The sequence below is a fragment of the Sorex fumeus genome, unplaced genomic scaffold (assembly GCF_029834395.1).
Source record: "Sorex fumeus unplaced genomic scaffold, SorFum_2.1 ptg000116l, whole genome shotgun sequence".
In the NCBI taxonomy this organism is placed as follows: Eukaryota; Metazoa; Chordata; class Mammalia; order Eulipotyphla; family Soricidae; genus Sorex; species Sorex fumeus.
In genome coordinates this window covers 2,608,543-2,614,176 of record NW_026606173.1, presented here as the reverse complement: position 1 = coordinate 2,614,176, position 5,634 = coordinate 2,608,543, and positions in this window count along the sequence as shown.

Below are 5,634 nucleotides of genomic sequence, written 5' to 3'. Positions count from 1 at the left end.
GTGGGGACACGAAAATGAAGAGCTGACCAGTGTTGAGTGGATAGCCTGTAAAAAGCCTCGGCTTCGAATGTGAACAGACCACTGAAAACCAGTATTGCATTACTTCGACTTTCAGCAGTGGTGTAACGAAAGCCTGCGTGGAGTGCAGATTCAGATGAATTCCAGATTCCCAGTGAATGAATGGAACATCCTGTAGTGGAGATTACAATGATTTCTGAAAGCTGGGTTGTGTGCACAGGAAAATGAGGAGCAAAACAGGTTGAGTGGATAGCCAATTGAACAGCACGACTGCGAACATGAACAGGCCTCTGAAAACCAGCATTGTTTTACTTGGACATTCACAAGTGGTGTAAGATAAATCTGCAGGTAGTGGAGATTCAGTTGAATTCCAGATTCGCAGTGAATGAATGGAACATTCTGTACTGGAGATTGCAAAGATTTCTCAAGTCTGGATTGTTTGGACATGAAAATGAAGAGCTGACCACAGTTGTGTGGATACCCAGTAAAAAGCAGGGCTTAGAGTGTGAACAGACCGCTGAAAACCAGCATTGTGTTACTTGGACATTCATAAGTGGTGTAATGAAAGCCTACCTGGAGTGCAGATTCAGATGAATTCCAGATTGGCAGTGAATGAATGGAACATTCTGTACTGGCGATTCCAATGATTTCTGAAGTCTGATATTGTGGAAAAGAAAATGAAAGGCTGACCAGGTTTGAGTGGATAGACAATTGAACAGCACACTGCGAGTGTGAAAAGGCGGCTGAAAACCAGCATTGGATTACTTGGTCATTCACCAGTGCTGTAATGAAAACCTGCCTGGAGCGGAGAGTCAGATGAATTGCAGAATCGCAGTGAATGAATGGAACAGTCTGTAGTGGAGATCCCAATGATTTCTGAAGGCTGGTTTGTGTGGAGAGGAAAATGAAGAGCTGACCAATATTGAGTGGATAGCCCATTGAACAGCACTTCTGCGAGTTGAACATGCCTCTGAAAACCAGTATTGAGTTACTTGGACATTCACCAGTGGTGTAACGAAAACCTGCCGGGAGTGGAGGTTCAGATGAATTCCAGATTCGCAGTGAATGAATGGAACATTCTCTAGTGGTGATTCCAATGATTTCTGAAGGCTGGGTTTTGTGGACACGAAAATGTAGAGCTGAACAGGGTGGAGTGGATAGCCAAATGAACAGCACGTCTCTTAGTATGAACAGGCCACTGAAAACCAGCATTGGCTTACTTGGACATTCACAAGTGGTGTAACGATAACCCGCCGGGAGTTGAGAGTCAGATGAATTTAAGATTCGCAGTGAATGAACGGAACATTCTGTGGAGGAGATACCAATTATTTCTGAAGGTTGGGTTACGAGGACAGGAAAATGTAGAGCTGAATAGGGTTGGGTGGATAGCAAATTGAACAGCACTGCTGAGAGTATAAGCAGGCGGCTTAAAACCAGCATTGGCTTCCTTGGACATATACCAGTGGTGTCACGAAAACCTGCCGGGAGTGGAGACTCTGATGAATTCCAGATTCGCGTGATTGAATGGAACATTCTGTAGTGGAGATTGCCAAGATTTAGAAATCTGGATAGTCTGGACAGGATATTGAAGAGCTGACCAATGTTGAGTGGATAGCCAGTGAACAGCACGGTTTCGAGTGTGAACAGACCACTAAGAAGCAGCATTGCATTACTTGGACATTCATCAGTGGTGTAACGAAAGCCTTCCTGGAATGCAGATTCAGATTATTTCCAGATTCACAGTGAATGAATGGAAATTTCTGTAGTAGAGATTCCAATGATTTCTGAACGCTGGGTTGTGTGGACAGGAAAATGAAGAGCTGACTAGGTTTGACTGGATTGCCAATTGAACAGCAAGGCTGTGAGTGTGAACAGCCGCTGAAAACCAGCATTGGATTACCTGGTCATTCACCAGTGTTGTTAGGAAAATCTGCCTGGTGTGGAGAGTCAGAGGAATTCCAGATTCGCAGGGAACGAATGGAACATTCTGAAGTGGAGATAAGAATGATTTCTGAAGGCTCGGTGTGTGGAAGGAAAATCAAGAGCTAACCAGCGTTCACTGGATAGCCAATTGAACAGCACGGCTGCGAGTGTTAACACGCAGCTGAAACCAGCCTTGGGTTGCTTGGACATTCACCAGTGGTGAAACGAAAACCTGCTGGGAGTGGAGAACAAGATGAATTCAAGATTCGCGTGAATGAATGAAACATTCTGTAGTGTAGATTGCAATGGTTTCTGAGGTTTGTATTGTCTGAACTGGAAAAAGAAGAACTCACCAGTGTTGAGTCGCTAGACCGTGAACAGCACGGGTTCGAGTGTGAATAGACCGCTGAAAACCATCATTGCGTTACTTGAACATTCAGCAGTGGTGCAATGAAAACCTGCCGGGAGTGGAGATTCAGATGAATTCCAGATTCGCAGTGAATGCATGGAACATTCTCTAGTGGTGATTCCAATGATTTCTGAAGGCTGGGTTTTGTGGACACGAAAATGTAGAGCTGAACAGGGTGGAATGGATAGCCAAATGAACAGCACGTCTCGTAGTAAGAACAAGCCACTGAAAACCAGCTTTGGCTTAATTGGACATTCACAAGTGGTGTAACGAAAACCTGACGGGAGTTGAGAATTAGATGAATTTCAGATTTGCAGTCAATGAATGGAACATTCTGTGGAGGAGATACCAATTGTTTCTGAAGTTTGGGTTATGTGGACAGGAAAATGGAGCTGAAGAGGGTTGAGTGGATAGCAAATTGAACAGCACGGCTGAGAGTATGAGCAGGCCACTTAAAACCAGCATTGGCTTACTTGGATATTTACCAGTGGTGTCACGAAAACCTGCCGGGAGTGGAGATTCAGATGAATTCCAGATTCGCTGTGAATGAATGGAACATTCTGTAGTGGAGATAACAATGATTTCTCCAGTCTCTGTGGTGTGGACAGGAAAATGTAGAGCTGGCCAGGGTTGAGTGGATAGCCAATTGAACAGCACCACTGCGCTTGTGAAGAAAACACTTAAAACATTGGGTTACTTGGACATTCAACAGTGGTGTAACGAAAACCTGCCGGGAGTGGAGGTTCAGAGGAATTCCAGATTCGCAGTGAATGAATGGAACATTCTCTAGTGGAGATTCCAATGATTTCTGAAGGCTGGGTCGTGTGGAAGGAAAATCAAGAACTAATCAGGATTTAGTGGAAAGCCAATTGTATAGCATGGCTGCGAGTGTGAACATGCAGCTGAAAACCAGCATTGGGTTACTTGGACATTCATCAGTGGTGTAAGGAAAACCTGCATGGAGTGGAGAGTCAGTTGAATTCCACATTCGCAGTGAATGAATGGAACATTCTGTAGAGGAGATTCCAATGATTTCTGAAGCCTGTGTTGTGTGGACAGGAAAATGAAGAGCTGACCAGGCTTGAATCGATAGCCAAGTAAACAGCAGGGCTGCGAATATGAACAGGCCGCTGAAAACCAGCATTGGGTTACTTGGACATTCAACAGTGGTGTAATGAAAACCTGCGTGGAGTTGAGAGTCAGATGAATTCCAGATTCGCAGTGAATGAATGGAACATTCTGTAGTGGAGATAACAAAGATTTCTGAAGGCTGGTAGTGTGGTGGGACAATGAAGAGCTGAACAGGGTGGAGTGAATTGTCAATTAAACAGCACGGCTGCGAGTATGAACAGGCCTCTGAAAACCAGCATTGGCTTACTTGGACATTCACAAGTGGTGTAATGTTAACCAGGCGGGAGTGGAGAATCAGATAAACTCCAGACTCGCAGTGAATGAATGGAACATTCTGTAGTGGAGATTGCAATGATTTCTGAAATCTGGATTGTGGGGACACGAAAATGAAGAGCTGACCAGTGTTGAGTGGATAGCCTGTAAAAAGCCTCGGCTTCGAATGTGAACAGACCACTGAAAACCAGTATTGCATTACTTCGACTTTCAGCAGTGGTGTAACGAAAGCCTGCGTGGAGTGCAGATTCAGATGAATTCCAGATTCCCAGTGAATGAATGGAACATCCTGTAGTGGAGATTCCAATGATTTCTGAAGGCTGGGTTGTGTGCACAGGAAAATGAGGAGCAAAACAGGTTGAGTGGATAGCCAATTGAACAGCACGACTGCGAACATGAACAGGCCTCTGAAAACCAGCATTGTTTTACTTGGACATTCACAAGTGGTGTAAGATAAATCTGCAGGTAGTGGAGATTCAGTTGAATTCCAGATTCGCAGTGAATGAATGGAACATTCTGTACTGGAGATTGCAATGATTTCTCAAGTCTGGATTGTTTGGACATGAAAATGAAGAGCTGACCACAGTTGTGTGGATACCCAGTAAAAAGCAGGGCTTAGAGTGTGAACAGACCGCTGAAAACCAGCATTGTGTTACTTGGACATTCATAAGTGGTGTAATGAAAGCCTACCTGGAGTGCAGATTCAGATGAATTCCAGATTGGCAGTGAATGAATGGAACATTCTGTACTGGCGATTCCAATGATTTCTGAAGTCTGATATTGTGGAAAAGAAAATGAAAGGCTGACCAGGTTTGAGTGGATAGACAATTGAACAGCACACTGCGAGTGTGAAAAGGCGGCTGAAAACCAGCATTGGATTACTTGGTCATTCACCAGTGCTGTAATGAAAACCTGCCTGGAGCGGAGAGTCAGATGAATTGCAGAATCGCAGTGAATGAATGGAACAGTCTGTAGTGGAGATCCCAATGATTTCTGAAGGCTGGTTTGTGTGGTGAGGAAAATGAAGAGCTGACCAATATTGAGTGGATAGCCCATTGAACAGCACTTCTGCGAGTTGAACATGCCTCTGAAAACCAGTATTGAGTTACTTGGACATTCACCAGTGGTGTAACGAAAACCTGCCGGGAGTGGAGGTTCAGATGAATTCCAGATTCGCAGTGAATGAATGGAACATTCTCTAGTGGTGATTCCAATGATTTCTGAAGGCTGGGTTTTGTGGACACGAAAATGTAGAGCTGAACAGGGTGGAGTGGATAGCCAAATGAACAGCACGTCTCTTAGTATGAACAGGCCACTGAAAACCAGCATTGGCTTACTTGGACATTCACAAGTGGTGTAACGATAACCCGCCGGGAGTTGAGAGTCAGATGAATTTAAGATTCGCAGTGAATGAACGGAACATTCTGTGGAGGAGATACCAATTATTTCTGAAGGTTGGGTTATGAGGACAGGAAAATGTAGAGCTGAATAGGGTTGGGTGGATAGCAAATTGAACAGCACGGCTGAGAGTATAAGCAGGCGGCTTAAAACCAGCATTGGCTTCCTTGGACATATACCAGTGGTGTCACGAAAACCTGCCGGGAGTGGAGACTCTGATGAATTCCAGATTCGCGTGATTGAATGGAACATTCTGTAGTGGAGATTGCCAAGATTTAGAAATCTGGATAGTCTGGACAGGATATTGAAGAGCTGACCAATGTTGAGTGGATAGCCAGTGAACAGCACGGTTTCGAGTGTGAACAGACCACTAAGAAGCAGCATTGCATTACTTGGACATTCATCAGTGGTGTAACGAAAGCCTTCCTGGAATGCAGATTCAGATTATTTCCAGATTCACAGTGAATGAATGGAAATTTCTG